Source organism: Bubalus kerabau, chromosome 21 (genome assembly GCF_029407905.1).
Source record: "Bubalus kerabau isolate K-KA32 ecotype Philippines breed swamp buffalo chromosome 21, PCC_UOA_SB_1v2, whole genome shotgun sequence".
Classification (NCBI taxonomy): domain Eukaryota; kingdom Metazoa; phylum Chordata; class Mammalia; order Artiodactyla; family Bovidae; genus Bubalus; species Bubalus kerabau.
The window spans coordinates 58,908,384-58,931,561 of record NC_073644.1 but is presented as its reverse complement, the minus strand read 5'-3'; the positions used below and the strand labels follow the sequence as shown (position 1 = coordinate 58,931,561).

Sequence of the window (23,178 nt, the reverse complement as noted above, 5' to 3'; positions counted from 1 at the left end):
TAGGGAGAAGCAGGGAGATGAAAAATGTAGGTTGGTCTGAGCAGAAAATACAGACCCTGGAGAGTAAAGTGGGAAGGCATTTAAACAGCAGCCCACACTCCTCGTGGGGCTTCCTCATGAACTCCTGAGGTGGGTGGACATCTTTGTAGGCTCACTCGGAGGCCCATGGTGTGACCAGAGTCGCATCTGAGGGACTGAGGATCTTTCCTGGCAGGGCAGGGCAGGTTGAAATGGGGGGCTCAGAATCCTTGGGGTTCAGTCTTGCTGGGGAGTTCTGGGGGACACAGAGAGAAGGGGTGCAGTGTTATCTACCCTCAGCCTTTCATCATTGATGAGAGTTGCTCCTGAGGCATTAACTCTCCATATTCGTAATCTATCTCGATGCTGTGACCAGAATAAAGCCCTAAGGTAAAACCAAGGAGCAGACCTCAAGGTGTGTAGAAGTGAATGCCGCTCAGTGGCGTTGGTAAGCGTCAACGGTGTCTGCCACAGTAAAAATGGAAAGAATCGCGACTTCCCTGGTGGCCCAGGGTTATGACTTGGCCTTCCAACGCAGGGGGCTCGGGTTTGACCTCTGACTGGGGAGCTAACATCCCACATACCTCAAGGCCAAAAAAAACAAAACGTAAAACAGAAACAGTATTGTAACAAATTCAATAAAAACTTTAAATACGGTCCACATTAAAAAAAAATCTTAAAATATAAACTGAAGAGAAAAAAAAGGTGGAAAGAATAAAAGAAAGAAAAAGAGAACTCCCCCCCACCCCCCGCAAAAAAAAAAACAAAACATGCCAGGGGTTTATACGGCTTCCTGCCCACTGTTTCCTTCTAGAATACACGCGTACTTTTGACTTCTTCTATTCAGGCCTCTCCCTCCAGCCTCTCAAGGTGCCTTCCTGTTACTTCTCTGTCCTTGAGCATGTTTACAACATCTCCCAATTTAGTCTCATTTGCAAATTTAATTAACAGGCTATTTACCCCTCTTCCGGATCATTAATGGAGATATTAAATAAAACCGGATCAAACATCAATCCCCAGCAGCAGCCTTCCTCTTCCCCCTGCACGGCCCCTTCCCTCTCCCATTTTCTCACAACTCAGTGACCACTTACTGCCACTCTGACCCTCAGGGTCTTCAAGCCATTTCTCGGTCCTTGTCACAAGTCATAACAAAGATAATCTGAGTGAATTTATCAAAGACCATTTAATGAGACACTGTGTTAAATGTGCCACTCTAATCACTCAGCATTCGCTGCATTTCCTTCACCCAACTCATTTTTCAGTTCTCTCAGCAAATAGTTTCCTGAGGCAAGCATTCAAACAAATTTTAATAAATCCTGGTATGGTATGGTAGAGGTTTATTGGGGGGAAAAAACACCAATTATTTCTTCAAATGTCACTTGCTCCGTAACCACATTTCTGTGTGAAAACGTACAGCTGTACTTTGTAGGCAAAGTTCAGGACACTCGGGCCAGTATGCAAGTCCTGATCATCCCTGATTGAGTCCCCATCTCCACTTGTCTCCGTCATGCTGTGAGCCCCTTTTAAGCCCCCGATCATGGCAATAACCCCTTTCCCCTACAGTAACTAGTATCTAGGGGCTTCCCTGGTGGCTCAGGCAGTAAAGAATCCACCTGCAAGGCAGGAGACAGACTGCATGCAGCACAGGAGGTCCAGGTTCTGTCCCTGGGTCGGGAATATCCCCTGCAGAAGGAAATGGCAAGCCACTCCAGTACTCTTGCCTAGAAAATCCCGTGGACAGAGGAGCCTGGTGGGTTACAGTCCATGGGGTCGCAGGAGTGGGACACAACCGAGCGACTAAACCGCAACCAACCTAGAGTATCTAGTAAATGTTAATAGCTTCACTTTGCCATAAAGAAGAATGAATCGCTCTGGTTCTATTTCATCCCACACTTCTTTTTTTTTTTTTTCACAATAAATGGAACAAAGCAGTATGGAAATGATAGTTTGTTAATCCATGCCAGTGCCCATAATTTATGGAATTATAGAATTTACAGCTGGAAAGGACTTTAGAAGTCATCTTCACCCGGGGTTCATGGCCATCTTGAAACTGTGTACACTTGTCTGTACTGGTGTCTGAGTCCCCGTTTCTATATTTTCCATCTTCCAGCCTCTGTTGAGCATGTTGGCTGCTGCTTCCAACATAACCCATTACACTGGTAGGTAGAGGGAACTCTTATAATTTTTTTAATTCTCAATTGAAGTTAATCTTTCTGTAACTTTCTCTCATTTGTCCTCTGGTCTCCTGGAACTACTAAAGGGAAAGGGAAAGGGAAGTCGCTCAGTCGTGTCCGACTCTTAGCAACGCCATGGACTGCAGCCTACTAGGCTCCTCCATCCATGGGATTTTCCAGGCAAGAGTACTGGAGTGGGATGCCATTGCTTTCTCCGTAGGGAGCTATCTAATCTCTTTTCCACAGAACACAATTCTTAGGCAACCCGTCTGTCCTCCCAAGAGACCCCTTGCCTGAACACCCCTAGTTCTTGCAATAGGTATTCATGGGATGTGGTTTCCATCACTCCACTAACCCAGACACCCTTCAGTTTTCCAAAATCCTTCTTAATGAGTCAGTCACTGGGAACTCTTAGGTAAGGTGTACTCTAATCTGTAAATGTGTAGTTGATTTTTAAAGCTTTCAAAAAATCAAGCAAGCAATCAGCATGACTTTATACTTCTTAAATGCTTCATATAAACACTTAGGTGTAAAGTATAAGGCAAGACAAGATCTGGGGTGATCTGGGGATATATCAACCTGTACAAGTTTAAGAGAGGGGAAGCAAATTTATTAAATCCTTATTCTTGAAGCTCTCCTTAAGAAGGAAATACGGCTTTAAAGAGTGTGCAGCGACATTTGAAGCAATGGTTTTCCAGTGTGGGGAACACTGCTGACACCTTAGAATAAATCAGGTCAGTGGAATCCAGCTCCACTAGGAGTCATTGTATGCACCTCTGTCATGCACTCATGAGAGACAAGTAATCAATTTCACCTAAAATGTTCTTATGAAGCAATAAAAATTGTTAATTTAATAAAATCTCAGCTCTTGAGTGTACCTTTTTACCATTTCGTATGATTTGAAGAGAAGGCCAAATATAACACTCCTGTTTGTAATGAAAGTACGATGGTCATCTTCAGGAAAAGTTCACATGAAGATCGAGCTATGAACTGATCCAGTGGCTTTTTCATGAGACACTTGTTTTTACTTCAGTGACTGGCAGAAAAGCTAGAGTTATTCAGATTTGTGTATTTGGCAGACACTTTCTCAAAAATGAAAAAAGTGAAACTGTCACTTCAAGGAAAACAACTGACAGTATTTCTTGCCGATGATAAAAATTTGAGCTTTCAAGTGAAAATTAGAATTTTGGAAAACTTCTATCCACCACCATGAACTTGACAGCTTTACAATAGTTAAAGACTTTTGTGATGAGATTGCTGGTGATATTAACAAATGCAATTTTTTTGGATATTGTATAATTAAATGTGTCAACATTTGGAAGATCTACATAACTTGGAGAACCAATAATTTCCAAATGACTAATCCTAATAACACAAATTCATGCATGGACACTCAATTCACTTAATATGCATGATGGACCAATTGATCTTAACTGAGCAGATTACAAATATTTGACTGGTATGGTTTCACATTCCATATTGCAGTTGACTTTTAAGAAACTACTCATGTTGAGTGTCATGTCATGTCAAAGAAGAAAATCCATTATTATCTGAAAAGATTATAAAAATACGTCTCCATTTTCTAACTATAAATCTGTGTGAGGCTGAATACTCTTAATTTATCTCAACTTACCTCAGCAAATTGAATGCAGAAGCAGATAATGATAATCCACTTTCATTTAACCAAATACTGAAGAGATTTTCAAAAATATAAAGAAAAAAAGTCACTTTAGTTTTGTCATGGAAAGTATAGTATTTTCATAAAGATATGTTAACATGTAAAAAGGATTATAATTATTATTTTTAAATACATTAATAAGGGAATTCCCTGGTGGTCCAGTGGTTAGGATTGAGTGCTTTCAGTGCTGAGGCCTGGGTTCAATTCTTGGTCAGGAACTGTGTTCCCACAAGCCACATGATGTGGCAAAATAAAAAAAAAAAATTAATAAATATTTAAAAATTTTCAGTTTTAACTTCGAATATATTAGTATTAATAGATGTAGTCCATGTAAACAAAAACTCACTGGCATCCTAAATAATTTTTTTAAAGTATCAAGGGGTTTTTAGATGAAAAAGTTTAAGTACTGTTGAACAGAAACAAGAGGGAATGATGAATGGCCAGCTGAAGAGGAGAAGGAAGTAAATAAATTGGAAATGATGGGGTCAAAAGTGCAGGTAACAGAGAGGGCCAGAACATGAGGTAAAAGGAAGGATTAGAGTGGTGATTGGCCTGCAAAGAGCGCTTAGGGAGGACAGAAAGAATTTAGAACAAAGTCCAGAAAGAGATCAAAGGATTGAAAAACAGAATCTATGAAGAGGCAGAAGAACTTGTATTAAAGAGCTTCAAAAATGAGAAAATATTAATATAACTGTTAAATTGCTTGTGCCTCTGTGCTAATAGTTGGATGGATTTAAACAGCAGTGTGGGCATCTGAGGCTTAGAGATGAAATACAATTATGTCAGTGAAGTTTATTTTTGGACCACTTAGATATCTATTTAGTGATAATAAAGTTATCATTTATGGGGTATAATCTATGTGCAAGGAAATGTTCTAGGTACTTTATTATTTGATTTCATAACCTTTTTGTGCTGTGTCTTTAATTTTTTCCTTGGAATTTTACTCCAGCTTTATTGAAGTATAATTGACAAGTAAAATTGTTTTACATTTAAAGTGCACAGCATAATAACTTTTTTGTTTGTTTTTTAGCATGATAGTTTTAAAAAAGTTTTTTAACATTATATTTTTACTTATTCATTCATGTAATTTATTATTATTATTAATTTATTTGCTGCACTGGGTCTTAGTAGCAGCATGCAGGATATAGTTTCCCGACCAGGGATAGAACCTGGGACCCCTGCATTGGGAGCATAGAGTCTTAACCTTTGGACCACCAGGCAAGTCCCAACAACATGATAATTTGATATAGGTATACATTGTGAAATGACTACAAGTAAATTAATACCTTTATCACCTCATGTATTTACCTTTTTATTGGTGAGAATATTTAAAATCTCCTCTCAGCAAATTTAAGTATCCAATACAGTATTATTAACTCTACATTAGATTCTCAGAACTTTATTCATCTTATAACTGAAAGTTTGTACCCTTTAATCAACATCTCCCCATTTCCTCCACCTTCTAACTCCTGGAAACCACCGCTTCCCTCTGTTTATATAAGTTTGACTTTCCCCCCCCCCCAAATTTTACATGTAAGTTATACTACACAACATTTGTCTTTCTCTCTCTGGCTTATTTCACTTAGCATAATGCCCTCCAGCTTCATCCATGATGGCAAATGGCAAGAGTTCCTTCTATTCTGTGGTTGAGTAACATTCACATACAAAAATGAATTCGAAGTCTGTGAAAGTCTTAAGTGTAAGACATGAAACCGTAAACCTTAAAATGAATTTACTTTTGCATTAATACTATGACATAAATTTCAACAAGTTTTATCTGAAGTGGCATTTAGTCAAGGATCAGACTTGATCCTAGATTGATGTGGACAATTTTCCTAAGGAAACTTCTCTTTCTTTGGTTTTAAGTATTCTTCCCTACCCTTTAGTGGCATTGTTTTTGAGCCTCATTCAAATGATGCAATCCATGTAAAGCATTAGAGAGAATCTTTTTTGTGTAATATTGTGCTTAGGTACTAAGCTAATGGCCAGCACTTGAACTTGTGTCTGATGATTTGCCCTAAGAGAGTTCTTCTCCAAGCTCTCAGTCCTGCTTTCCTTGACTTGTCTGAAGAAGCCTTAGGGGAGCCTCTCTGTCTAAAGGATGTCTTTTCTTGACAGCTTTATAATTCACTTTTTCTGACTGTTACAGATTTGATACTTGGAATTAGGTCCCATCACTTCATGGCAATTAAATGGGAAGTGGAAACAGTGATAGATTTTATTTTGGGGCTCCAAAATCACTGTGGATGGTGACTGCAGCCATGAAATTAAAAGATGCGAGCTCCTTGGAAGGAAAGCCTTGACAAACCGAGACAGTGTATTAAAAAGCAGAGACATCACTTTGCCAACAAAGGTCTGTCTAGTCAAAGCTATGGTTTTTCCAGTAGTCATGTACAGATGTGAGAATTGGACCATAAAGAAGGCTGAGTGCCAAAGAATTGATGCTTTCAAACTGTGGTGCTGGAGAAGACTCTTGAGAGTCCCTTGGACTGCAAGGAGATCCAACCATTCCAACTGATGCTGAAGCTGAAACTCCAATACTTTGGCTACTTGATGCAAAGAGTCGACTCACTGGAAAAGACCCGGATGCTGGGAAAGATTGAAGGCTGGAGGAGAAAGGGGTGACAGAGGATGAGATGGTTGGATGGCATCATCAACACGATGGACATGAGTTTGAGCAAGCTCTAAGAGATAGTGAAGCCTGACATACTGTAGTCCATGGGGTTGCAAAGAGTGAGACATGACTTAATGGTTGAATAACAACAACAACTTCTGTCCCTAAATTAGGGACATATTTCCTTCCTTTTTTTCCTTTCCAGTAAAGCATATGTAAGTTTTATAAATTTTAATATTTTTTCTTTATGGAACATAGATCTATAAAATTCCTGATTTCTTCTTCCCTCTCTGCCCCCACCCTGACCATTTCTTTGGATTTTCCTTTCTTCCATTCTCATCTTGTCCAAGTAGTGTAAGATAAGCTACCTTGGCAGAGAGATTAAATTCCTCTTACTCTCAGCCAAACACTGAGAACAAACCTGTAGCCTGGGTGATCAGTGGTCTAAGGGGCTAGACTGGGTATACCTGGGAGCTCTTAGAGTGCCAAAGCCTCTCAGCAAAAAATGCCCAAACCACTGCCATTTCTTTTCTCTTCCTCCCTTCTTTCCTGCCTTCCTCCTCCCTCCCTTTTCCCTTCTCCCTCCCTTCCTTCCTTCTTTGTTTTATACCATGTATTTAGTATTTCCCAAAGTTTGTCCCTTTTAATTCTTATAATCATCTTATGTATTTCAATTTTTCACCAGAGAAACTAACTCAGAGAGAAGTTAACTAACTCCCGATGTTCAAAAAGAACCAGTGGCAGAACTGAGATTTGAACTTAGAAATATCTGACTCCAAAGCCTGCATTCTCCATTTTTCTCTGTGAATATTTAAAATTTAGAAACAAATCTTGACTTGTGGAATATTTAGGCAAAGCTAGACAAATCCCATGGACGGAGGAGCCTGGTAGGCTGCAGTCCATGGGGTTGCTAAGAGTCGGAGACGACTGAGCAACTTCACTTTCACTTTTCACTTTCATGCATTGGAGAGGAAATGGCAACCCAGTGCAGTATTCTTGCCTGGAGAATCCCAGGGACAGAGGAGTCTGGTGGGCTGCCATCTATGGGGTCACACAGTCGGACACAACTGAAGTGACTTAGCAGCAGAAGCAGCAGACAAATTTCAGCTCTGAATTCTTGTGCTATGAATTTGAAATTACATGTAAGAAAATAAGAAAGTGCCCATTTAAAATTATGGATAGAAATATTAAACAGAATCATCCACAAGTTCTTTTCTTACAGTATTTCTGACTGCTTTTAGATGTCCTAGTGAATACCAGAAACATGTCAAGCAGTCATGGATACAGCCCTGGAGGTCTTCCTTCAGTTGACTCACCTTGAAAAGAGGAGGTTGCAACTGAACAACTCAAATTCCTCCTCTGCTTTCAGCCTTCAATAAAATGATACATTTTGGTTTTCCTGGTCCAAGGTATAAACCTAAGTATATCATCTCCTCACCAACAGCTCTACTTAGCTACTCCTATGGACTACAACTGAAATTATGTCCATATGCTTCCATGGAAGAACCAACTTCTTGATTTGTATTTGATGTTAATGAAGATTTTCTAATTCGTTTACTTTAACTGTTATCTTGGATTATAAGCAATAATCAAGCAGAAAATCCTCATTTTCCAAAGCACAAATATGGTAACGAACTGGTACCAAAGTTGACAAAAACAAGTAAAAGAAGAGAGAAAAAAAAAAAAAAACCCCACAAAAACAACTCAAAACCCACATACCCAAATCTTCTTTAAGACACACATGGAATCTCTTAAATTACATTTGTATCAAATTAACTTGGGTGGTCTGAGCGTCATCAAGCATGCAGAAAGGGTTCCCATAAAAAAGCTAATTTAAGAAAGTCGTTAGGGCATTGACAATAGAAGCAACCTGTTCCCTTGCTGTCAATGTGTTTTCTTTTAGGGAAACTTGCTCTTTCCTGCCCATGCTGAAAATATCTACAGCTCTCCAAGAGCTTAGCCTTAACATCTTCATGGGTGGCTCCAAATGGCTGCCATTTTTACCATGTGCGGAGTGATAGCTTTTCTTTATGCTTTTTCAAATGGCATAATGACTACAAAACTGTCGGGTAGACTCATGTGTGCATTCAAGTCGAGAAGCACTCAAACCTACCAACTTCTTTTTGCAGTCAAATAGTATATCAGCAATTCAGTTGTTCATTAAAAAGTGAGTAATGTCTAGAGAATTTTGTTTATCGCATTGCTCTCTCCGGTGTCTAAGGGATGGTGTTGAGTTAAGAAGATAATAAACAGTGGAGGTAGATTGTGAATGGGGCTTCTGTTGGAGGGAGGTGAGGGCAGAGGGCAGGGGTGGGTAAGGGTTGCTGGAGGGCATGTTTGTATAGGACAATCGCAATTCAGTGGGGCGGGGTGGGGGGGAGCCCCATGTTTTGCCTCCAGAAAGGCTAATGATGCTGATCTCATCTAGGAGTTACATGAAGGCTTGTTAAAACAAAACAAATCTCACAGAATGTAGTTTGCCTCTTCTCAGGACACACTTCAAAGACCTTGGAAATTGGGTTGGTCTGTACACAAAAGAACAGATGCTTGATTCCATCTAGTCCATTTCTGAATTGTCCATCTGGGTAGAGTGTTGAACTTTGTCCCATTTTATATAGAATGACTAGGTATCAAATACCTACAACGGTAAATATTTAATGGTGAATATTGTGCCAGGTGCTGGAAATCTCATCAACCTGCGTCTCCAGAGTGTTGATTATGACCGTGTTGTACTGCAAAAATCTAAAACAAGGAAAGGGAAAGCCATCCTGACTCATTGGCTGCTCTCAGAACGACAGTTCATGGGGACCTTGTTTCTCTGCAGTTCTCCACCAGGAAAATCCTGTTCAGGTGGGGACTAGCTCTTCACGTGCTCTGTCTCACTTAGGGTAGGTGCATCATAGTTATTTGGGGGCACTATTTAATATGCGAACCCTGCCCCACCTCTGACTCTGCGTGCTGGGACAAGGCCTGGGGATCTGCATACGTGGTAAGTGGTCCTCATGGCTGCAACAGGTGCTTCATGGCCACAGGGGGAAACTGAGAGAATTTAAAAACAAGTTCCCAAAGCTTGATGAGCTCACGGGTACCTTCCATTCCTCTTCCTGGGGGCATCCTGTATAGCACACAAAATAGTTACGTTGTGGGTCCAGGAACTGAATTCTCTTCTTTGTTTTGCCTCATGCACTTAACCCTTCCAGACTCAAGTGTTTTCATGTGCAAAGTGGGAAAAGAGTACCCCATTTGCTTATTTCAACGCAGTGTTATGACAGCACCCTGAGAGCTCTAAGGCGCTGCACAAACATAAGGCATTAGCATTCATTGTTGTTTTTCCTGCTTATCACAAGTACTGTCAGCTTCACAGATGCACTGTTAATAGCCCGCTTTCAAATCGTGTTGACATTTTAGGTGATTCTTAATGGACTTGGGTGTATTTTATTTGGGGGTTCTGCACTGCTGTGTCTGGCTGGCTCTGGAAGTAGCAAGATGAGGGAAGACAAGACCCAAGGGAGAGTAACTGGAAGCCGCTGAATTCAGTGAGGAATTCAGGGAAGAGTTCTATTAGGAGTCAAGGCCAAGGTCAGGAGTCAAGGCAGAGTTGGAGTCAATTTTATGAGGTACATAGATCAGAGCCTTGTCAACAGATCTAGAACTGGGGTTTGGGAGTTTGAAGGAAGGAGTGAAACTCTAAGTTTCTGGGAGGCTGGGCCTTCTTATACTCACCCTCTGGTTCCAGCCTGTGATGGGCTGTGCCGGCCTCCAGGGAGAGAGTGGGCCAGGCAAAGGAAAGAAAGGTGATTTCTGGCGGTGTGTCTGTTTGTAAAGGGACTGCTTTTCCCTCTTTCACGTAAATTTAGCCTGTTTGGAAGGAAATCACTAACAGGCTGATTATAGAAATGCCTTTTGATTGTTTCTAAAATACGACAAATCAGGCTAAAGGAATGTATAAGTAGTGATGATCAAGAGATTATCAGAGGATAAGGATGATCAAACTTGAAGGGACTATGAACTTCTAAAATGCTGTAGGATATTTGAAAAGAGTTTGTTCTTAAGTATTTTAAAATTTCCCTATATTTTTATACATGAAGAGAAAAGGTTGATATTAGCAGGAATTACTAAGGGAAATTTCAGGACAGTCTTCCTCCAATTTTTGGGAAATTCAGAAATAGGTGAATTACTATTGCTCCTTGAAAAAGCCTCTGTTCTGGAATAGCAACAGTTAGATTTAAGGCAGGGGCAGAGGGGAGGCTGTAAAACATCAGAGTTTTTGTGGTCAAGAGGATATGTTATAAATAAACTATTTTATAATATTGTATATCTTCCTTAAAGAAGCAGAAAACCAACCTGATGTTGGATTCTTGCATGCCACGTGCTTGACTAATGACAGATGTTTCCATCCCTTTAAAAGGCTCCAAAGAAGACATCAGTTCAGTTCAGTTCAGTCACTCAGTTGTGTCCGACTCTTTGCGACCCCATGAATCGCATCACACCAGGCCTCCCTGTCCATCACCAACTCCCGGAATTCACTCAAACTCATGTCCATCGAGTCGGTGATGCCATCCAGCCATCTCATCCTCTGTCGTCCACTTCTCCTCCTGCCCCCAATCCCTCCCAGCATCAGGGTCTTTTCCAGTGAGTCAACTCTTCGCATGAGACGGCCAAAGTACTGGAGTTTCAGCTTTAGCATCAGTCCTTCCAAAGAACACGCAGGACTGATCTCCTTTAGAATGGACTGGTTGGATCTCCTTGCAGTCCGAGGGACTCTCAAGAGTCTTATCCAACACCACAGTTCAAAAGCATCAATTCTTTGGTGTTCAGCTTTCTTCACAGTCCAACTCTCACATCCATACATGACCACTGGAAAAACCATAGAACATTACTCAGCCATAAAAAAGAATGAAATAATGCCATTTATAACAACATGGATGGACCTGGAGATTGGAGACCTGGACCTGGAGATCATACTGAGTGAAGTAAGTCCCACAGAGAAAGACAAATATTGTATATTAATATGTTGCTTATATATGGAATGTAAAAAAAATGGTACAAATGAACTTATTTATAAAATGGAAATAGAGTTACAGATGTAGAAAACAAACTTATGGCTACTGGTCAGAAGGAGTGGGAAGGATAAATTGGGAGACTGGGATTGACATATAAACATGACTACATAAAATAGATGGGGCTTCCCTGGTAGCTCAGACAGTAAAGAAACTGCCTGCATTGCAGGAGACCCAGGTTCAATCCCTGGGTCAGGAAGATCCCGTGGAGGAGAAATGGCAACCCATTCCAATATTCTTGCCTGAAGAAGTCCATGGACAGAGGAGGCTGGTGGCTCCAGGCCATGGGATCCCAAAGAGTCGTACACACCTGAGTGACTGACACACACACATAAAGTAGGTAAATAATAAGGACCTACTGTGTAGCACAGGGAACTCTACTCAATACCCTGTAATGACCTATGGGAAAACAATCTAAAAAAGGGTGAATATGTGCATACGCATAACCGATTCACTTTCTGTGCACCTGAGACTAACACAGCATTGTAAACAGCCGGACTCCAATAAACGTTTTTTTAAAAAGTCCCAACTGGAGTTATCAATGCCGTGGAGAAAAGGTTTCCAGAGGGGGCTTCACCTGAGGTAGTACTGCACAGGCTTTCAATCTGGTCTGAAAGGTCAAATGGTAAAGAACAGGAGAGAAGCCTGCCAGCCAGGCAGTCTGGACCCAATGTCCCTGCATTCAAGGAGAGAATTAAAGCCGAATGTTCAATGCTGTATGGGCAAATGGCCATAGAAATGGAGGACAACCGAGTAGCTCCTGAAGCTCCACCTTTCTGCTCCTTACTGGGGGTTGTTTGCTGTGCCAACAAGGGAGGTGCTTGGGGACACTTTGGCCACCACTAATGTCCAAGTCACTGCATATGTATTGAATAATTATATAATTGAAGTAGAAACAATGCTACTCCTTCCAGACAAGCCCCATAGACATCTCTTTCTGTAGGGTTTACACCTGGAAGACCCCCACTCCACAGGCACTGGGAGTCTCTGACTTTGTTTTTCAGTCACTAAGTCATGTCCGACTCTTTGCCACCCCAGGGACTGCAGCACACCAGGCTTCCCTGTCCTTCACTATCTCCTGACATGCTCAAACTCATGTCCATTGAGTTGGTGATGCCATCCAACCATCTCATCCTCTGTGACCCCCTTCTTCTCCTGCCTTCAATCTTTCCCAGCATCAGGGTCTTTTCCAAAGAGTCGGCTCTTCACATCAGGTGGCCAGATGTTGGAGCTTCAGCTTGAGCATCAGTCCTTCCAATGAATATTCAGGGTTGATTTCCCTTAGGTTGGATCTCCTTGCTGTCCAAGGGACTGTCAAGAGTCTTCTTCAGCACCACAGTTCAAAAGCATCAATTCTTCAGCTGGTTCCCCACAAAACAGCAGGAAGAACAGGAGGCGAAACTGAGGAAGAAGTGCAGGTCATTCCTGCTGCCTCTTCTGCCCATTCTGTTGCAGTCACCCTCTCTCACCCACAAACACAGTGTTTCTTTCAAGGCAGTCCCCTTTCCTTCCCTTCTCCCAAACCATCATTTTTCTGCCTTCAGATCAGAGCAATCTCCAGGGTCAAGGCCATAAAGAATTCACAGAAAAGCACCAGTGACAATGAGCAGGTGAATCTGGCCTTCCTCCCAAACTTGCTGTTAGAAACCAGATACTTGGGCAAATGCAAATCCAGAGGCAGTATTTCAGCCATGGCAGCGTGTGTGTGTGTGTGTGTGTGTGTGTGTTTATGTTGGAGGAGAGGGTTGGGGTGGGCAGAAGAAGAGTTAGTAGTTGCAGGAGAGTTCTCATGCTGTTGTGTAAGGCTTGCATTTTGTTATTGCTGTAACTCCGCATTACTTACCTAAGTATTTAATTCATTTTTGTGTGTTGTGTGTGTTCATTCCATGGTGCCTCCTAGATATAGATCACTTTTGCCTCCTCTTGATGTGACTGAAGGAGGCGCTGTAGGATGCTGCTGGATTGTTGGTTTTGCATGGAAGGCTCTGCCATTTCGGTGAAACAGTCATGTAAGTCGGTCATTCGTTTGCGATTCCTTTGTGGTGTGAACTAAGGACGCAGAGCCCAAGAAAGCAGTGGTTCTCTCTACAAACTGCTGAGTCCCTAGCATAACCTTATGTATAAAGAAGAGCTCAGCTGGCTAAATATGTGTCTTTTTTGAGGATGAACATGGTTTTTGAAGTAACCATGTAAAATATTTCAGGTGAAAGGGATTAGTATTTTTTTTTTTTTTGAATGTTTGTATGACCTAACTTGTTTGTAAGAGAAATAGCTCAGAGTTCCTTATCTGTTGGGAAGTCAATCTGTTATGGTACTCAAAACATATGTTTCTATTTATTTCATTACATTTGCTTACTTGGAACACTGAGTGAAATCTGTAGGATTTAGAAGTGATTATAGAGCTGTATGGTAACAAACTTTATGATTTTAGCTTTTTTTTTTTTTTCCCTCTCATGTAAAGAAAGCAAGTTTTTCAAAGTATCAGAGGGTTCCTAAATAAAGTTTATCCTTTGCTCACGCATTCATTCTTTGGTGAAGAGAATTTGAGTCCATGGAATTTCTTGTGTTAGAGTCTTCCATGGGAGAGGGGAAGACTGATAAATCCCAGTTTATCCCACCCAAGTGTGAGTATTTAATATAGTGGTGTTCGAGTTCAGAATTCAAACAAACAAAAAAGAATGCGGCAACAAAAATGTGTGCAAAATGTTAGTAATTTTTTGTCTACAATTTAAAGGGGAGGAATATTTTATGTATTAAGAGTTTATTTCAGTTTTTATGTCACTACTCTTTCATTATTTTTTATGATTTTCTGAGACTTGCGACGTTCTAAGGGACAGAAAATATCTTTACGTGTTGAAATGTTTTGGTTAATTCTCTTCTTTTGAACACTTTCATTTAGGTAAATATTCAAATGTTAAATAAAGAAGGGGATAGAGAAGTTATAGACCAGAGAATTAAAGGGCTAGGGAAACAGAGAAAGATGCCATTCCAGAATTCAATAGTCTAAACTCCAGCCAAATAAATTAATATTAAAGTGGAATGAAGTGAAAACTAGATTGCTTACACTACACTCATCTGGTCAAATTCCTCCCGGAATTCCTGTTCCCATGAATATTTAGCTTTTTTCTTGAACCCAGGAAGCAATCTGATTTTTACCTTGAGGAAACATACCATATATGTCCTGAAAAACACAAATGCAAATTCAATGATCCCCCTACCCCCCGCCAATATTGAACCCACCTATATTGAATCTCTCTGTGTAGCAATCAAATTGGAAATCCAGGTCTATTACATGCACATGTAATATTTCTGGAGTATATCAAATTCCATCCTATATCAAATTTTTTCCTTGGGTTCCTAGAAATTTAATATAAGCAAGTTTCACTCTGTTTGAAAAGGACATGATGCAATATAATGTGTTTTTCAATGAATAGAATTCTTGGTAATTCAATTTATGTTCAGAACTTCTTAAAGGCAGCTCACTTCCTAGAGGCCTCACACCAGAGTTCCGTTCTGAGAACCTCACTTAGGTAACATTCCTTTTGGTGTGAAAAACTGAGAAGGAAAATCAGAAGGAAATTTGGTGACTCACACACAGTGATTTAAACAATAACCAAGGCACAGCCCAGTCAGGTAGAGGAGGGTGATGTACTTGAGAGACCAGGAAAGGTATTGATTCAGGCTTATAATGTATGACCATCTCCTGGTCTGGGAACTTCTCATCCATGGGAGCTTTATATCCTTACATAGGTCCCCATAGAGCAAGCGAGCAAGCATCTTGCCTCACTTGTGGTTCAGATGGTAAAGAATTTGCCTGCAATGCAGGAGACCCAGGTTCGATCCCTGGGTTGGGAAGATCCTGTGGAGAAAGAAATGGCAACCCACTCCAGTATTCTTGCCTGGAGAATCCCATAGACAGAGGAGTCTGGGGGGCTACAGTCCATGGGGTTGAAAAGAGTCGGACACGACTGAGCGACTAACACACAGCAAGCATCTAGGAGGATTTGGCTCAATTAATAAGTCATCTCGTGACTGGGCCGTGGTCCCAGGCTCAGCGGAAAGCTTAAAAGTCATCACCTCCTTCTGCCTTCATGGGGCTAATTTCTTTATCCATCTATACCTGAAATTTAAAGTTTCCTTCAACAATTCAAAATTGTTAGTTTCTAACGCTTTGCATTTTCTTCCAGTGTTTCTTTTAAATTTTTTACATAACAAATTCTGATTCCAGTTCTCAATTTTGTACACACATCTATATATCATGTCACTGATTATGGTTATTGTTAAATAAAATATACTGTTACATCCTATGTTCAGCATCCCCTGTGTACTAAACCAGCCCCATTAAAAACGGTATGCATTCATTATAGAAATTCCATTTAAAATCTTCGAAAGCCTGCATTAAGAATACTTTCTCGTATTGCTCTGTCAATCTTTTTTTGCACCTGTTAACATGTTTAGAAAATGGCTTTTTATAATTCACTCATCTTATTGCAAATGGAAAAGGATTCACAAAAAGTAATTCTGATTATTCAAATTGTTTTGTAAAACATAAAATTAAGAACATATCCTATAATAAGCACTAATAAACTTAGCAACTAGCTATAAATAAAATATAGGTTATTAAAGTATTCTAATATGATGGGGAAGAGTTATAAGCTCATATAATTATCCTTGCTGAATGTAAACAGTTGCCTAGATAGTTTTAACTATTCTCAGTGCTTGAAATCTTGAAATTTTCTTAGAGATATCAGTCGGATTGCTATGGCTTCCACCATTACAGTTCTTGTTTCTTAACTTCCCAATGCGTAATAAACCCACGAACTCCATTAACCGTAATTGATATGCATGTAAGGATATAAGGGCCTTTCCTCGGGCCTCTCGCTGCCTCAAACAAGAAACCAAAATGAGTATGACGCCAAGTCCCATACAAGTAATCAGCCATGCCATTTTTCATTTGAAAAGAAGTCCTCTACAATAATGGAAATGCAGAGAGAGGTTATTACAATAATAAATGAGTTGGCAGGGTGATTTATGCTTGAAACAAAAGTACTTTCTGATGGAATCCTCTTTAATTCCCTATAAATCCTGGGGTTAGTGGACAAGGTCTGACTCTGGAACTCCATCAGTTCAATGCCCGCAGTACTTTGAATTCACTCGGTTCTTTTCTTGTGGACTAAACAGCTGTTTTCAATCGTCTTCCCAGCAGGTATCTTTTGGGGATTAGTAATGCTTCCCATGGTTGTACAGCACAAGAAATGGATGTGTAACTGTATTAACTCTGCTTCATGTCTTTGGATACACTTATATCACTGATCTTGGAGCTATTGAATAATAATTCTCCATAAACTGGTTTCCTTCTTTAACAGCCACACCACCTTGTATTAGTGCAGTGGTTTTAACTCTTCAAAGTGCTTTCAAAAACTTCCTCCTTAGATTTATCTTTGAGTGTCTCTAAGTGTGTTTATCCCAAGCTAGTGTTCAGAGTGAGAAGATCCTTTCTGAGTCTACCTCAAAATAGAACCAGGTGTGAATATCTCAAGGATCTGGATTAAATTCTGAAGAGAACATAGAACCTAGAAATGGTCCATGCAGGATCATGGACCCTAAAGCTGTTGTACACCTTACATGTGGGATCATGTCACTGGTGGTCATCGAAAAGAGCTTAGAGAAACACCCTACCCTGCAGGGAATAATGTGACTCTTGCCTATATGTCTTTGTCATGTTTGGCTTCCTCTTAGAATATGTTGCTTCAAAACCCAAACACATTCTTCCAAGTTTAGCTCACAAAGTCTACCCAGATCCTTCTCCAAGAGGAATTTCACTCAATGTCCTTAAACATTCTGTAGTGTTTCATATCCTTCAAAGAGCCCTTCTGCTTATTTTAGTCATCACAACACCTCCCCAGAGTGATGGGAACCATGACACTAACCTTTCAAGAACATCCCCACTACTTTTTTTTTTTTTTCCTTAGACATTCCCAAAGGAGGCAGGGACTGTGACAAGCTTTTACTCTCACGTCTTACAAAACATCTACCACAGTGTCTTGCACATAGTAGATGCTTAATAAGCTTGTCTTGAGTTAAATGACACTTAATTTAATGACATGAACAGTGGTTGAAGGAATGATTTTAAGGAATCTAAAACAGTGGTCGCGGTTAGGACAATTGTCACATAATAAAGTATTGTCGGCTAATTTGTTGACTGCATTCACTCATTTGATGGATATTCACTGAGCATCACTCTGGGCCAAATGTTGTTCTAGTCACTGGAGATACAGTGGTGAAAAGACAAGATTCCTGCTCTCATTTTAGTGGGAAAAGAGAATAAATAAACAAGGAGACAAATAAATATGGTAATATCAGAGAATAATGAGTTCTATGAAGAGAATGAAACAGGGAAACTCTGATAGAATATGTCTGGGTATGGAGTAGAGGGGAACATTTTTGAGAAGATGACATTTAGGCTGAGACCTGACTCATGAGATGAAGTCATAACATGGCAACAGGCAGGACGAGTTTTCTGGAAGGCGTAAGGAAGACCCATGGGTCCGGAGTAAAGTGATCTAGGGAGAAAAGTGTGGAAGGTAAAATGGTAGGAATATTTACAGTGTGTGCTGTAGCCTGAAGCTGATTGGTGCAGGGCATGGGAGAGATGTGCTCACTTAGTCGTGGGCAACTCTCTGTGACCCCACGGACTGGAGCCCGCCAGGCTCCTCTGTCCATGGGATTCTCCAGGCAACAATACTGGAGGGGGTTGCCACTCTCTTCTCCAGGGGGACAGAGAGGCAGGCGGTAATGATGGTGTCACTTTCGGATGTGGGAAATGGGTAGTGAGGGTGAGACCCTCCTTTCCCTCCCTTCCTCCCCTCCCTCCCTTTCTTCCTTTCTTCTTTCCAGAGTGGGAAATCCCAAGCACTGTGGGTGCTCTGTTGGAGATCCCTCATTAGACTGAAGCAGAGGGATGGGGCAGGGGAAAGAAGGTTCCATTACAGAAGGCAAGTCACGAGACGGTGGGAACACAAGGGCCTGCCTTCTGGAGTGGAGACGTGGAGACGGGGCAGAGGTGTGGCAGAAGGGGCGGGAGCCGGTGTGCACTCTGCAGTGGGCTCTCCTGCCTCCTGATGCGATGCGAGGGAGCTCAGGTTGGCTTGCTTTTATTTTCTCAAAGGAGTAGGGGACATGGCAGTCAGCTGAGAGTGGGAAGGGGGAGAAGTTGTGGGCAGTTTTAGAAAAGAGAGAGTGTGAAGCTATCTCTTTGGAGAGTGGGGGAGCGAACCTCCCAGGGAGATACAGTGAGTGTCTGGAATGGTGCACATGTGCATCGGCCATTGTATGTGGTTCATTTTGAGGGTAACATGTTTAAACGGAGGTGCTAAGAGAGCCTTGTAAATGGAGCAGGAGTGAAGGAAGGTCTGGGTCGTGCTCCAAATGAGGCAGGACTAGAGGAACTGGGCTTCAAGAATGCTTGACTCGAAGAAGAAATATTTAGAAATAAGGTATAGGGGTTAAGAGCATAGGCTGTGGAGTCTAGCAGATTTGGGTTTGAATCTTGACTCCTTCATTATTAGCTGTGTGACCTTGGAAAGGGTATCTGCCCTCTCTGAGCCTCGGTCCTTTCATGTGTGAACAACATAAATAAACCTCCCACATCAGGGTGTTGTATCAAGGATCCAAATGGCATCCACTCTTCATCGTGTTTGTGTGGGGGGACTTTTACTCTTTAACTAACCAAAGAACTATCAGGGGGCAGAGACATCAGACTTGTTCTAGATAGCACTAGAACACCAATCTAGAACATGAGAAATTATAAAGGATACAGAAAAAACAACTGTTTTCATAGCTGGACCTCTTCTAACATGGAATGGATCTTTCTGTGAGGGAGTGGGCTACCCACCATTGGAGGTGTTCATGCCTTGGTGGTGTGACCGCCTTGGAAGACTTTTGTAGGGAATATTCCTGCCTTGGGAAGAAGATTAGATTAAGATGTTACACTTTTATAGCAAATGGATTGATATGCATGAGCGTATTCTGTGTGTATACATGTAGAATGTCTCATTGTAAACAATTTGTACCACAAGTTTGGTATATGTGTGTGCCTCCACTTGGGTTCTCTGTAAAGCCTGAGAAATCAACCGTATTTTATTTTTGCACACATTGTTTTATTGGATGTGTTGGATCACATTAAGAATTTTGTTAATTAGATATTATTACTCCATTTATAGACTGGGAATGAAAGTGAAAAGAGATGAGGTTATTTGCCCACGAACTTACAGGAAAATAGTGTAAGAATTAATACTCAGTCCTATAGCTTGCCCAATAACCCTGCCACCAATTCCTTCAAACTGAGGGTCTTAGTGTTTATAGTCTGTTAAGTATTATTCAGTCTTCTCTTTATTAAACATGAAAAAGGGATAACTTATCTTTAACATTGTTTTGAATTTAATCATTCATTTTTGTAATGCCCAATTATTTAAACTAATTAATCTCATCAGTTCATCTATGTTAATGAGCAATCTTAGACTCAGTTTGTAGGGTATGATTGTAATTTGCTAGTCTTGTAGTATTTCTGTAAAACAGCTGGTGCTCAGTCACTCAGTCATATACAGCTCTCTGCAACCCCATGGACTGTAGCCCACCAGGCTCCTCTGTCCATGGGATTCTCCAGGCAAGAACAGTGGACTGGGTTGCCATTTTCTCCTCTGGGGGATCTTCCCAACCCAAGGATTGAACCTGTGTCTCCTGCGTCTCCTGCCCTGCAAACGGATTCTTTACTACTGAGCCACCTGGGAAGCCCACCCCCCTCCCCCCAATAAAACAGCACCAAGGTGCAAAATGTTATTACATATAAATTTTATGATGAACAGGGGAAATGGCTGGAGAAATTCATGGGAGATACTATATGCAAACTTTAAAAAAGCATTTCATATTATTAATAGAAAGGGTTCAGCTAATAGAGTCACATAAATCCGAATGGATTAGAGTTTTTGTTGAGAGAAAGACTAGTTCTTATAAGACTTTCTCCATAATTGAAGGCTTTTACCAATTATGCTCAAACATTGTGTGAGAGGAAAAGATTTTTCCATCACTATTTCTGGTTACATGGAGAAAATATTTCACTCTGGTGAGAATCAGAGTAGCATTCAGGTTTTTTTATTTTTTTTAAATATTCAATGCAGGATGGCTAATGCTTCCTTTTAAATTGGAGAGGAAATATTACAAAGCTCACTTTCTTAGAGATGGAAAATAATACCATTCTTCAGAGGAAAAATGAATACATTGTTAAGCAGATCAACTTCTGAGTTTTCTGGAAAATTATATAATCTAAAGAAAATAGCTGAAGCCTCAGCAGCATTTGCTAGAAACTGGAAAGCAGTCAAAGGTGGTTGAATGGGGGAAATTAGAGGAAACGGAGGAGAAAGCTATGTAGTGGATATAATTCAGTTTTGGCGGATTAGATGTGACGGTAACCAGATCTTTTTATTCAGTAATCAGCCTGATACTAAATATCTGCAGAGTATAATGACTTACAGAAGAACTCTGTTTTTTTTTTTTTCTTTTTCTTTTTTCCTCTCCCAGTAGTAATGGGAGGTAAAAATAAGGAAATGTTCTTTGCTGTTGGGAACAAGAGTGAAATTTAACCCAGTAATGTAAAAAAACCCCGGCATATTTGATTATTGGCATATTTCCAAAAAAGAAGGACTCATAGCATTAAAACAGCTAAAGGTTGACTCACACATGCACAGTCATTCACTCTAGCATCCATAAACGATTTCAGAAGGGATTTAAAACAAGCGCTGTATTCGTTTCCTAGGGCCGCTGTAACAGAGTGTTACACGCTGGGTGGTTTAGGACAACAGAAATGCATCGTCTCACAGTTCTGGGGGGTCTGAAGTCTGAAGCCAAGGTGTTGGCAGGGCCCTGCTTCCTCTGAGGGTCCCAGGGAAGGCATGTTCCCTGCCTCTCTCCTAGCTTCTGGAAGCCTCGGGTGTCCTTTGTTGTGTGGAGGCAGCTCTCCAGTTCCGTGGCTGTCTTCTCCTCGAGTGTCTTCACTTCATTTTTCTCTCTGTGTGTATCTGCCTCAGCACATATTTCCCCCTTTTATAAGAGCACTGGTCATATTGACTGAGGGCCCACCTTCATGATTTCATCTGAACTTTGTCATATCCGTAAAGACCGTATTTCCAGATCACATCACATGCTGAGGTGCCAACAACTGAATTTTTGTAGCCACCTTAAAAAATTCGTATGTCAAAATCTAATCCCCAATGTGATAGTATTTGGAGGTGGGGGTCTTGGGAGGTGATTAGGTCATGAAGGTGGAGCCCTCAAAAATGGGATTTGTGCCCTTATGGAGGGGTTTCCCAGGTGTCTCAGTCATAAAGAATCTTCCTGCCAAGGCAGAAAATGCAAGAGATGGGGGTTTGACCCCAGGATCAGGAAGATCCCCTGGAAGAGGAAATGGCAACCTGTTCCAGTATTCTTGCCTGAAAAACTCCAAGGACAGAGGAGCCTGGCAGGCTACAGTCCATGGGTTAGCAAAGAGGCATACACAGCTGAGCATGCGCACTCTTACAGAAGAGAATTCAGAGTCTTCCAGTCTCCAGAGGACCCAGAGAGAATACATCTATGAACTGAGCAGAAGGCTCTCACCAGACACCACTTCTGCCAGCACCTTGACCTTGCACTTCTCAGCCTCTGAAACAGTAAGAAATAAATTTCTGTTGTTTATATGTCACCTGGTCTATGGTATTTTGTTAAAGAAGCCCAAACAGACTAAGACACGGGGGTTAGTCAACATAGTTTTGGATCACCCTATTCAACCCACAAGTGCCTTAATATCTTTTTCCTTTCTTGAGAAGAATTGACCAGGTGTGGAGAAGCCATGATCCATTCCAGTTCTCAGGACGGCGTCTGAAATGATACCTTATTTTTTGGTGTTGTTATTGGGGTTTGGCACAAAGTACATGCCCGTTATATACTTTTGACCGACTGTGTGGACAAGTAACATGGCTTCGAAGAGCCTTGCCACCTTTATCTCATCTGGGCATCGTTCAGGTGTGAAAGCTGGATTTGTGAGCTGAAGCCAGAAACAGCCTCCTTCAGGGTTATGTCACCTCTGAACTGTGTACCAAAGGGCACAGCAAAGCAGGGGAGGCTCGAAGTGGGAGAATGTGGACAAGATATCTTTTGATGACATCATATGTCTTATTAGTGAATTTATACAGGATTCAGAATCTTTGATGCCAGTGCTCTGGGGGAGTTGGGAGGAGCATTAATGATCCATCTACTGGTTTATGTTTCTCTGCCCAAGTTCCCAAGTTTTCCCACTTTTTAGTCTTTTCTGGTCTCTGAGATGAACATCGTGTGTGCCTGACCCACTGTCTACCCAGGCGAGCCTGCCTATCTCCCCTGCCCACCCACTTCTCTGTCCATCCTAATTCCGCCTACCACCAAGCTCTACCCTCATTCATTTCCACAGTAGGAATTCCTCCTCTTATGATCTTTTTGCAGTTTTGGTAAAGAATCTTTCAAGACATCCATGTGTTCCACCTCCTGATAAACTTGTTTTATTATTGCATAACCCCTGAACATTTTGGGCATTATTTATGATATCTCCCCAACCAGATTTTGAGC

General features: G+C 41.1%; 2 long non-coding RNA genes across 2 annotated transcripts in view; both read left to right on the top strand.

Moving 5' to 3' along the window:
- LOC129636014 (uncharacterized) overlaps positions 1-23,178 on the top strand; it is a 92,787-nt gene that overhangs the window by 16,443 nt on the left and 53,166 nt on the right. The window lies entirely within an intron of this gene.
- Positions 8,338-12,069, top strand: LOC129636013 (uncharacterized). Its single transcript, XR_008706592.1, has 4 exons — positions 8,338-8,651; positions 9,161-9,334; positions 10,893-11,457; positions 11,714-12,069. It is a non-coding gene; the product is annotated as an uncharacterized LOC129636013 (long non-coding RNA).